Source organism: Xenopus laevis, chromosome 2S, assembly GCF_017654675.1.
Source record: "Xenopus laevis strain J_2021 chromosome 2S, Xenopus_laevis_v10.1, whole genome shotgun sequence".
Lineage (NCBI taxonomy): Eukaryota > Metazoa > Chordata > Amphibia > Anura > Pipidae > Xenopus > Xenopus laevis.
This window is the reverse complement of record NC_054374.1, coordinates 145,164,451-145,177,141: the sequence shown is the minus strand read 5'-3', so window position 1 is coordinate 145,177,141 and position 12,691 is coordinate 145,164,451. Positions and strand designations below refer to the sequence as shown.

Sequence of the window (12,691 nt, the reverse complement as noted above, 5' to 3'; positions counted from 1 at the left end):
TTCTTAGCTCTGCTTTTACCGTTTGAACATTTGTACAGCGGACTTGGAGAACCTGGTGTTTATATTTAAGAGTGGGGTCCGGGGCATTGTGCACCTGGACCAACCGACATCTACGGTGAGCAGGGTTTAGTCAGTATTAAGCTAACGAGCTGGAATCAATACCCGCAAGATTATTATAATTTTAAGATTCAAGCTAAGTTTCAGAGCCGGATTTGCCCTTCTCAGAGATCAGCTGACCAGAAATACTTCAACTCTAACTGTAACAGGAAGAAGTGTGGAAGCAAAAGACACAACTCTGTCTGTTAATTGGCTCATGTGACCTAACATGTATGGTTTGTTGGTATGTTTGTGAGTACAGTGAATCCTACGATCCCAGGGGGCGGCCCTTATTTTTTAAAATGGCAATTTTATGATTACCCAATGGCACATACTACTAGAAAAGTATATTATTATGAAAATGGTTTATTTACATGAAGCAGGATTTTACATATGAGCTGTTTTATGCAATATCTTTTTATAGAGACCTACATTGTTTGGGGGGTATAGTTTTCCTTTAAACAGTCAATATACAGGTGTCACGTTAGGCAGAGTGGCCAGGAACAAGCTGGAAGGTCAGATACAGGAAAGCAGAATTATATTGCACCCCAGATGTTTGCAATAAACCCACAAGGCTGTGAACCCAGGTTCTTGGAGAGTATTTTATTTGACTTCAGCAGCTTCGACAACACGTTGCTCCATCAACGCTAGTATGATGACCTAGTCACCTTACACCTGTACCCCAAAGGAATTGCAGGGAATCAGACAAATCCTTCCCCTGTTTTTCTGTCTGTGACATCATCCAGCCCAGTTACAGGCTAGAGAGACATCCAATTGGGAGAGGGGAGTGCCTGACTTTGGAGCCAAATGTACAGGGTTTCCCACAGAGCTTAGAAAAGGGAATCCCTGCTGCAGCAGCCAGAGAGATCCAGATCTGTAGAGAGTGACAGTGCTGCTTAAAATGAGTTCCAGGAAGAAGGAGAAGAAAAGGCTGCGTTTTGCTCTACTGGAGAAAGTATTTGAGCATCAGGGAGAGACAGTTTCTATCTCCTGCTTGTGGATACTTTGGCTAATGTGTGTTTCCCCAGGGTGAGGACAGGTCTTGCTTGTGTACTTGTCATGTGGGAGTGACTACTACTTTCAAAGGGAAAGGTACATTGGGACAGGTAGTGCTACCTGGGGACATAAGAGCTCTTGGGGAAGGGACATTGAACTGATCGTAGTGATTCTGCATTTATCCACCTGATGTGGGACTGTGGCATTGAGAGAGGGGGGTTGATAGTCCACACATGTTCCCCAGAGTGAAAGCTATATTGTGTGATTTGCATTTACAGTAAATAAATGAGAGCACTTGAGAAAGGAGGCTGTGCCTCCGAAACATTGTGGGGATCTTAATAAAACTACAACTATTTAGCACGAATGCTTTAGTGTGTGCCATCTGATTTTCTATGAATATATGGACTAAGGATACCAAGGATTGCAGCAAGGATCCCAGATAGAGCACCACCCAACAAAGTAAGCAGATTCTGCAATACTATATATACTACAGTAACTAAATACAGTTTATATAAAGTTTATATTTGTTTTATTGCAAACTGTGTGTGTTTTATATTTCCTACTGGAAATCCCCTGAGATGTGCTCCTCAGTGTTCCATAGGTGGAGGCTCTGCACTATAAATCCCAGTTCCCAGTACTTTTCATACGCAAAAGGGACTCGGGTCCCCTGGATTGCCAAGGGTTAATTGCTATTTAAGCACAGTAACCAAATTAGGGTTATAGAATGATATACATCAAATAGAACTGCTAACTCCCAGGCACATCCCCCCCACCCCCGACAGCACCTGTTAACAGCTATAGAAGTCAGATTGCCAGGAAAGTAACCAGTATCCCTGCTAAAGGACCACCAAAATTGTCTTTATGTAGGTCATGTGTTTCGTCGTTATTCAGTGTTGAAGTGGCCATACGTGGGCTGATAAAAGCTGCCACCTTGGCCCCTTCAGAGTCAGCCTTTTACTGGCAAAGACCCCATTGATGTGGGAATCAAACAATTGGATCTTCCTGACAGCGCCAGACCTTGGCAGTAAAATAAGCACCCCCTCCCCATCATGTGCGCAACCCCCCCCCCTCAAGTGCAAGCGTGCATGCACGACTCACTACAAAGGGATAAAATAGGGGTTGGCAGAAAAGGTACTTGCCCAGCGCCTCCAGCATATAATTAAATATCTTATCATTTGGAGACCTTGCAAACAAGCAGATCTTAAAGCTTATGCTTTAGTACTGTTTTGTATATGGTAAAAAAAAAATACTGGCCAGACAGTACTGTAACCTTTTGTGACAACCAATGAGTTGTTTTATTATTATTACAAACCTCCCGTCTGTGACCTATATATTTATTCAAGTAAGCGCAAAGGTGCATTATCAGGTATTGAAAGTGACAGAATGTAGCTCACTGGAAGCCTTGGCAGGATAGCAAATAACAGTTACTTTACACCATTCACTCCGAACAGAATTTCATATTAGTTTATTTTTTGGAATAAATGAATCATTGCAAGATGTTAGAGAATGATATTTAAATGAAGGCATTATACCACAGAGCTGCAACAAATATAAATCATATGTAGAATTCATTCTTTGTCATATATTTAGTGATCCGAATTTGTACCGTATTTGTAATTTTGTACCTTCTCCAAACCACCCAAAGAAGGGTTGGTTTTATAACCCTCACTATGGGGCACATTTACTAAGGGTCGATTTTCAAAGTTAAAAAACTCTGACCATCGAATTTCATACTTCGAAAACGATGTAATCCTTCGAATCGAACGATCGTACAAAAAAAACTTTGACTTCTAAAAATGGGCCCCTTAGTGTCCATGAGTCCTAAAGGCATCCAAATTGTTCCCTCTCCAACCAATATCTTATTGGGCTAATTAGAATGTACCATGTGACTTTTTCAACCCCAGCTATTATTTGATTATAACCACTGGTTATAATCAAATAATAGCTGGGGTTGAAAAAGTCACATGGTACATTCTAATTAGCCCAATAAGATATTGGTTAGAGAGGGAACAATTTGGATGCCTTTAGGACTCTGCAGTTATTCTTAAAGAAGGCGAACAAGAATCTGCCAGTGCATTATACAAATATAGAAGGAATGTGCTTAAAAAATGTGTTATGGCCTGATTTATTGAAAAATTCAATCTAAACCCTACTAGCCCTGCTCATCTGTTCTACTTTCTGCTGCCTCCTTACCCGGGCTCAGGAGGGGAGCCGGCAGAACTCAGAACACTGCACTGTTGGATAGGAACCAACAGCAGCTAGGCTGACCTGATAGGGAACTTATGCCTGACTTTGTCTGTGTTACCATCTTTTCTACTTCCTGCTGACATCTTTTACTGGCAGGGTCCATTAGGACACACCCCCAACCCTTTATTTGAAATATGGACAGCTAATGTGGAAGATAGACAGGAAGCTCCAATAAAAGGGTCATTTTTAAATGTCAATATTTAAGTAAAACCAGCACCATATATTATGCATTATTGCCTACAATATTAGGTGGGTTTTTGCCAGTTCTATATGTCTCCTTTAAATAATAATGTGTGCTTTCTAAAAAGTCACTGGGATGTTAGTATAGGAATGAAAACATTAGAGAAACCATGTACAGACAGGCAGTATTGAACTGGGCATCTTAAGGCCCACCAAAGAAAATACAGAAAACACACAGCAACGGGGGGGGGGGGGGGGACTGGGGGCAAACAACTAGGTGTAGAGAGAGTGTGAAATGTAATAGGTGTAATATAAACCAATTGTGGAAAGAAAAAAGATCTGATTGGAATTTTTCTTGGCAGTTTCCTATGGGACAGGCCAGTTCGACCCCTGTAAGCACAGCCTTAAAGGTCCATACGGCATAATAGAATTTAGATATGTACTATTTAAAGAGAAAAAAAAAGCTTTTACAATAAGATCTTGTCTATGGGGCATATTTGTCAAGGGTAGAATTTAGAATTGAAAAAACGTCGAAATTTGAATTCAAAGGGACCAACCGAAATTCAGAAAAAAAAAATTCAAATTCAAATCTAATTTGGACTATTCCCTAGTCGAAGTACAATTCAAATTTTTTTCATTCGAAATTCACCTCAACCTGTGATAAATCCGCCCCTATGTGTACTGCGTGTAGCTGCAAAGGGAAGTGAATAAAAAAACTGAAGACTTTAGGGGCCATTTACTGATGGCTGAGCAGGGTGCAAGCTGTCATGTGTTTTGCACTTTGCACCCTGCCCTGCCATCTGTGGCTGCAGAATGGAGCACAAGAATCTGCATTCTTCCCTTTAAAGGAGAACTCATCCACCCAATTAAGAAAAGTCTCTACCCACTAAGCCGGCTTCCACCCCGCATACTTCAATAGCCCTGAAAATGTCCCTAAAATGTTTCTCAAAAAGAAGTTAGGGGCAGGGTAAGGTGACAACCCTACTCACTTGTTATGTATACTTAAGTATAGTGCTGTGTGATATATTGCCACTTTATAAATGAATGTAGTAAACAGGCACATTTTTAACGTGATTTCAGTTTTTTTTCTGACAATTTAAGGATTTTATATTTTTTTACCACCAGTTGACAACTTGGATAAGGGTAGGGACACACTGGGCGATTTGGGGAGATTTAGTCGCCTGGCGACTAATCGCCGCGACTTTCCACGACCAATCTTCCCCGACTGCCTCCCCTCGCTCTGCGCCTGGCTAAAATGAAAAATCGCCTGCGCTAATCACACGCGGCGATTCGTTTTCCGAAGTCGCCCGAAGTTTCCTCGTGAGGCAACTTCGGGCGATTTCGGAAAACGAATCGCCGTGTGTGATTAGCGCCGGCGACTTTTCATTGGTGGCAGGGGCCCCCTTATAAGTTAAAAACAAATTGGGATCCCAAAAAAAAATTTAAAAAAACTGGTGGCAGGGGCCCCCTTATAAGTTAAAAACAAATTGGGGCCGCCAAATATAAAAATTAAAAAATTTAAAAAAAAAAAAAAACAATGTGGCAAGGGGTTAAACAGTTAGGAGGTAAAAAAAAAATTGGGGCCCCAAAAAAAATGTTTTAAAAAAAAGATTGGTGGCAGGGGCCTATAGAATATTAAAATAATACATTGGTGGCCAGGGGATTAAAAAAAAAAAAAAACACACAAACTGGTGTTCAGTAGGATTGAACTCATGGCTTCAGTACTTCAACTTCGCCTCCTTTCGTGACTTCGGGTCTTTTCACCACTTCAGGACTTCAATTTCGGCTGTTTTCATGACTTCGGGTCTTTGCGCTGCTTCAGGACTTCGGCTTCGGCTGTTTTCGTGACTTCGGGTCTTTTCGGCGCTTCGTGACTTCGGCTTTTTCCGTGACTTCGGGTCTTTTCGGCGCATCGGCTTTGGCTTTTCGGCACTTCCGCATTCGGCAACGCAAGAGGCAAGACGTACGGCTCGGGCGCTCGTAAGGGGGGCCCGGATCTTCAAAAAATGCAGCACTGCCGGGCCCCCCTTCATGCCCGGGCCCGGTACGCTTGTCCCCCCTGTCACCCCCTGATGGCGGCCCTGGGTGCATGTCTGGGTCAGCGGGGCCCACCAGATTTTTACCCGTGTTTCACGCCGGCCCAGTCCGACCCTGCATTGAACTCTACATGAACCACTAACATGACCAACAAGTCTACTATAAAAAGAAAAAACTAGTTTGCTGTGAAAAAAAACATCCTTTTTCTTTTTTTTGGCATCGCTAAGTAATTGTTCACCTAGGGTAGCAGGGGCTCAAAGTTGGTAATAATGGGATGGTTTGGGGCTTGTTGGGCCTATCTGTTTGGTGTTCTCCCCCTGTTCCAATCCAATCAATCCAATCCAATCAATCATGCGGTGACCAGTTTGAGAACTGCCTTTTCCTTGGCTTGCAGAATTCAGTGAGTTGGCTACTTCATATATGTGCCTGGGCCACAGGTTTTAATGCAGCTTTACTTAAAACCATGCACAGCCCCTCCTGCCATTGCTGCAACTTTTAATTAGGGATACACCGAATCCACTATTTTGGATTCGGCCGAACCCCCGAATCCTTTGCGAAAGATTCAGGCAAATACCGAACCGAATCCTAATTTGCATAGGAAAATTAGGGGTGGGAAGCGGAAAACATTTTTTACTTCCTTGTTTTGTGACAAAAGGTCACGCGATTTCCCTCCCCCGCCCCTAATTTGCATAAGCATCCCTACTTTTAATCAGACTATGTTTTCTTTCTAGTCTTTTACATTTTGCTAGTTATACTTCATGGGACAATATAAGGTGAGATGACCTTAGCCCTTCTCACTGCAAGTCTAACCTGGATTTGAGGAATTAGCTTCACGTTCCATTTTTTATTTCCAGTTCCCTCAGATTTGAATGATCTCTGTTGAGTAGAAGAGTCCTTATAAATGCACTGCTGTTTATGCAATATTTTATATTTACTAAATGTTATCCTTTTGAGGAGGAGGAATTAAGGAATTCTCTTCCATTCCTTTAGTGGATGACCTTTCTCAGAAGATTGCTTGACCCACTGGTGAGTGCATTGTATTTAATAATCCCACGGATAAGAGAATAAAGGATGACCTAAAAATGGCCTTTTTAATTACCAGTTTTCTGGCAAAGCAAAGTGAGTCTTTTGATTTACAAGTCCCTGAAAACCTGAATGACTCCTGAGAACACAAACAAGTCTTCTGTCTAATTATAGTGACAGGAAATTGTAGGCTTTGACTTGGTTAGATTTGGGTTCCAGTTTTATTGTAACTGCAGCAGTTGATGTTACTCATCTTTCAATTTACAATCCTCCAGAAAAGAAAAAAGCACAGGAAAACTACATTTTGGGAGTATTTTCAAGGTGTGTTGTTACTGTGAGCAACAGAGGTGTTTTACATTCTTCTCACCTACATGCGAATAACTTAACAATGGGAACTCTACAGACCATCAGAGTAACTTTGCATTTGCAGTTGGTATTCAACATTTGGCATGCAAGACAATGGGGTTTGACATTAGCCCCAAAGATATCTACCAAAGTTTTGTGGAACTAAGATGTTTCATCGCATGATGACATTCTTCTTAGGGCCAAGTTAAGAAATCAGTGGATTAAGACAAGACAAGGGTTTAATTTTACTCACTGATGGGTAAACAATAACTAGTATGCTCACATCCTGAATTAATAATGTCCTTTCCAGAACGATCTTAAAACTATTTAAGGCTCCAATCCCATGTCATACCAATAGAGAATTAACCTAATTCAGCATGTGGGCCCGTGTCATCAACAAATGACCTGATGATGTTGACTTTGAGGGTTATGTGATTTCCAAGGAAAGTTTCCTTGCACTCTCAAAGGTCATGGTGGTTGAACAAGAACAACCTCTTGAAATGTTATACTGGCCACTAATTACTCTGATGACCAGTGCCTCTACCTTGTGCTGGGTTGCAAATTTGGGGTATTCATGCGATTTCTCACTAGGCACGTGATTCAAGCCCCCCGGGAAATGTGAGAGACACCAAGAATTTATTTTCTTCTGAGCAAGGTGCAATTAATCATGAAGTCAGCCCAACCGACGTGAGACAGCTCACAGCCTTGTATATATCAGGATCAAACAATAAATATATAGAATTCAAAGCACATTTAGTCTGACATCTTCTGCCATGCCAATTAGGAGACCTGGCTTTTGCCTCCTCCATGCTAAGGTGCCTCAGCATCAATCTGTAGAAACTGGTTGGGATAATGAGGCTTTGTTGGCGGCATTCTGGTAAGGATGGTCTGACCAACTGATGACAACAGGATTACCTTCTTAATGGGTAGATTCATGCATCCAAAACTACAAAATCTACAATGAACATGGGTAGCACTTGTGTCAGACCTCTTCTTCCGTTTGACTCAACTCTTTTTTCTATTGAGGAACCATGCAAATATGAAGCACACGTCTCACTGACAAGGAGAAACTTCATAGGGGTTCTGTGACGTACAGTATACTGTGGGCAAAGTAACACTTTTCACAAAAATTCCCTCAAAAGCTGGTGTGTTGAGGGAGACACATTTGGACTTTATGGAAACCTCTTCCCAACTAGTGATACTTTACTGCTTCAGTACCAGAAAGACATTAAACTTAATCCTTTTGTGGTTTTACTTGATTCTGAAGCGGCCGCAACTTTTATGTGATGAGGGTGAAAACTGCCCCACCTAAGATATGTTATACAATAAAGGTATCACTGCTACATTTGTATTTGTTTGTTTTTTATTTGTTATATTTGCCACTGGCTAACACGGTACCAGCATTTTCGTTTTCAGGGTTGCAGTGGGGATCGAGTCTGGGTTGGCAAGGCCCACCAAGTTTTTACTTGTGTTGACTGACCACATCAATAATGTAAGAATCATTTTTCAAAGCTGTCTGATATCTACTTACCTCATGCATAACTTTTTAGGCCCATATAATAATAATAGGTCCATTTACAGCCACCTTTAGTCGTATACTAACTACGGTACCTGCAAACTGCCCAAAGTGCCCCTTGGAAAATGAGTGACAATTAAACTGTAAGTTGGTCCGGGGACTGGTCCGATTGCCATCTTGCTTTTTTTTTGGCGCAACCAACTTGAAGAAGGGAGGTTGCGGCAGGAAGATTAGTGTAGGGAGCAGGTCTGGGCCAGTGGGGCCCACAAGCAGGGCTGCCATTAGGAGGGCACAGCGGGGACAGTTGTCCCGGGCCTGGCAAAGTCTGAGGTGAAAGAGGGGCCCAGCCGTGCTGCACTCTCCGAAAATCCGGGCCCCCCTTAAGATCTGGAGCGACGAAGGAAGCAGCGGTGGCAGAAAACTCGAAGCGGCGGAAAGACCTGAAGCTGAAGAGATGAACAAAGCTGAAGAATCTGCCATCGCACAAGGACAAGGTAGAAGAACCTAAGGTAAGTTCCACTGAAGGCCAATGTTTTTTTTTTTTTCATTGAACCCCTGGCACCAATGTTTTTTAAATTTTATATGGGGCCACTGACCCCCAATTTTTTTTTTTTCTATGGGGGCCCATGACCACCAATGTTTTTGTTTTACTTGTAAGGGGGGCCCCTGACCACCCATGTTTTTTTTTTCATTTTCTATGGGGCCCTGACCACCAATGTTTTTTAAAAACTTTTATGCAGGGCCCTGGCACCGATGTTTTTTTTTTTTTTTTAACTTATAGGGGCCCCTGACCACCAATGTTTTTTTTTTCTTATAGGGGGGCCCTGACCACCCCTGATGTATGTATGTACTTTTTACTGTGGTGTGGGCAGGATCTGGGGTGGGGCTTGGGGGCCAGGCTGGGTGGCGAGCAGGAAGCCCAGAAAATGTTGTACGCCAGTGATTTCTAATGGTGGCCCTGCCCACAAGAGCCAGAGCTCAGTGTTCCGCCTGCCCAGTCCGACCTTGAACTGGAGAGGCTTCAAATTGGGTTTTTTTTGCCTTCCTCAACTAGCAGTTAGACAGGTTAACCTCTCAACAGTCCAGTTTTAAGTGGGACAGTTCAGCTTTTGAGCGCATGTGCAGTAGAGCTGAACCGGCAAGTGCTCCTACTACACATGCGCCGCCAAACGACGGGCAATCCACGAAGAAGACCGCACGGGAGAAGATGGCGCCTGAGAACTCCACGGGAGAGGACCTGCGCCGAGGGGTAAGTAGCAACTTAGGGGCATTTGCAGGGGGGGAGGGAGTTGGGGCTGAGGGGTTTGCGCCGAAAGGGTTTCATTCTCCTTTAAAGGGCAATTCACCTTCATTAGTAAAACTGTAATAAAACACAAAAACTACAGAAATGCAGGGGCGTAACTACAGAGGAAGCAGACCCTGCAGGGGGGCCCAGGAGGTACAGGTGGCCCCATGAGGCTCTCATTGATGAGCAATTTGAACATATATTGGTAAAACAGGACAAACACTGGATATGTTGGGGGCCCTAAATAAATTTGCTGTGGGGCCCAGCAAAATCTAGTTACGCCACTGCAGAAATGTGTTCAAACTTTCATAACCTGGTAAATTTGGTAAAATTAGGGGTGTGGCTGCAAAAGGGGGCGTGGTCAACATTTGCAGCAAATTTTTTTGTCCCTCTTTCCAAAATGTTGGGAGGTCACTATGGATAGACCTAAAAGGTTGGACTTGATGGTTTGTCTTTATTTCAACCTAACTCACCATGTTTCTATGTTACACAACACAACGCCCTATCTGCACTAACAACACTGCCAGTACCTCAGAGTATTTGCCCTGTAGCTACTCCTTCCCATTCCACTGTCAATCGGCCGACTTGTATTAGCGCCAAGTTTTCGTCACCGACATGGGGGTGGTTCTAGGACAGTTCCCCGTTGTGCCGCCTGGGGCCGCTGCATGACCGTACGGCGGAGAAGGCCGCGCTCATTCCCATAGCCGCTTCCATTGGAGTTGCCGGAGACAAATTGGCGCCATTTTGAAGCTCGGGGCAGGCTGCACGGAGCGGGCTAACACGGACGGAGACGAGAGCGGGGAGTCGGAGCTGGAGGGGAGGGAGAGCACGGTGCTTGGCGATAGGCGAGATATAACGGTAAGACATGAGGCGCCGGGCAGGGGCCTATTCTCCCTACGAGCCCAAGGGAACGGTGCGGGGAGCGGCCCCGGGGATACGGAGCGCTGGGCTGCCATCAGTTACAGCGGGGAAGTTGTTTGTGCTGCTGGGAAGGAATGCTGCTATGAAGGGCACAGGCTCTTCCAGCTGGTGCGAAACTACAACTCCCAGCATCCACCGCAGCCCGTGCGGAGCCTCAGGGTGGCCGTAGCTGAAGAAAGCAGCTTCACTGTGAGCTGGGCAGTTGCTTGTGGCATAAAATGAACAAAGGCACCTTCCTACCATTATACTTGCACTGTGTGCCCAGCATTGCCTGTTATTGTCCCTGTGTGCCCAACATTGCCCTTTATTGTCCCTGTGTGCCCAACATTGCCCTTTATTGTCCCTGTGTGCCCAGCATTGCCCTTTATTGTCCCTGTGTGCCCAGCATTGCCTTCCCATGTGCCACACACACACACAGCCCTCTATCTAGAATAATGAGCCCTTGGATAGTGGTTGTGGCAGGGCATGCAGGGAGAGTTGTAGTTCTAGCCGTGCAATGTGCCCATTCTTCCCCTGGCTCCCTGGGTTGTCAAGATACTTAACCCTAGAGTAACTTTGCCTTGTCTCATTATCACAGTATGACTGCTGTATATGAGTGCCTGAGTTCCGTTTACCATGAATGCCAAAAACACACAGACGCTGTTCTCCTACCTCCGGCTTGACTCCTCCCCTTTAGCTTTCTCGTTGGCCCTAGGGTAGGAGAACAGCACGGGTGAATTTTGGCTGCATTGGAAGCTTTACTTGTGGCACTTTGTATCTGTCACTCCCTTGACTTTATCTCCTTACAATTCACTTTATAAATGCCATACCCCCAGGGTTGCATAAAAGGTTTTCCCTAACTGTCAAGCTTGGCATTCAGGTGTGCCTAGGAGGGCAAATAGGTTTTCTCCCCCAATCTTGCTGTGATTGCCATTACTGAGCCCTCCTGCCACTGCTTCACAGTTGTGTACTAGTGATCTGCCCCGTTTCCACCTGCCCAATGTATCACTACTGTTTATATACCTGAGCTTGTGCTGGAGAAGTTGGACCCAGGCAAAGAGACTGGTTAATTTAGGCCCACCCACGACCTGCCAAAGGGCTAAATTGTTGGCATAACCCATCCCCCTACCGCTATTAAAAACTGACAATTTGCCGTTTGCTGCGATTAATTCCCACCCCCTGGTGCTGGCATGATTAACAGTAACTTGCTGGACACCTGTACCTGTCATCTACACTTTTTAACCCAGACACTGCACCATGCTCAGAATCTGCCCTCCTTTTTAGATAATTCCACTGTGACTTGTACCATCACCCCCCCAGCTATCTACACATTCTAGCCATTGCTTCACCATCACACTTTGTGCTGGGATTTCATAGGTCCATGCTACGTTCTTAGGCACAAATCTGTATGGCTGTATTGGCACTGGGGTCACATTTTTTTATTTTTTTCCTACATGGTCTGCAATGTTTTGATATGGAATCAAACCTGCAAAATATCTTTTTTTTTTTTTTTTTTTTTTTTTTTTTTTGTTACCAGGTTGTACTGTCTCTGAGATATCATGTATTGCCAGTAGTGTATATACAGAGATGAAGCATTGTTTGTACACGTGTATTGCTTCTGGTCTATGGTATATGTGAAAGTCTTTATTGTACGTGCGTGGTGCACTGCTGCTAGTGATGAGCAGAGGTTCCCTAGTGTCATTGGAATGGGGTTGGAGATAGGTGGGGTCGGAGATAGGTGGGTCGGAGATAGGTGGGGTCGGAGATAGGTGGGGTCGGAGATAGGTGGGGTCGGAGATAGGTGGGGTCGGAGATAGGTGGGGTCGGAGATATGACGGGGTCGGAGAGGGATAGATAGATCGATAGATAGATGGGGTCTGAGATAGATAGATCAATAGATAGGGTCTGAGATAGATAGAGTGGAGGCCATGCCAATCGTGCAGCGAGGGTTTTAAAGTGCAGAGCTGTACAAAGTCTAATGGGTGGCATGTGGGCTCAGTGGATAGTGCTTCTGCCTTTTAACTCTGTGATCTTGACTTCCATTCTGAGAGAAATTGGGTAAACCA

The 12,691-nt window shown here is 44.2% G+C and overlaps 1 protein-coding gene across 2 annotated transcripts in view; it reads left to right on the top strand.

The window, feature by feature from the left end:
- Nucleotides 1-10,293: 10,293 nt before the first annotated feature.
- The window catches only part of pds5b.S (PDS5 cohesin associated factor B S homeolog), a 68,721-nt gene continuing 66,323 nt past the window's right edge, over nucleotides 10,294-12,691 (top strand). The window contains exon 1 of one of the 2 annotated variants that reach the window (XM_041583215.1): nucleotides 10,294-10,583. The gene's annotated coding sequence lies outside the window, so the exon portion shown is untranslated. 2 annotated transcript variants of the gene reach the window in all.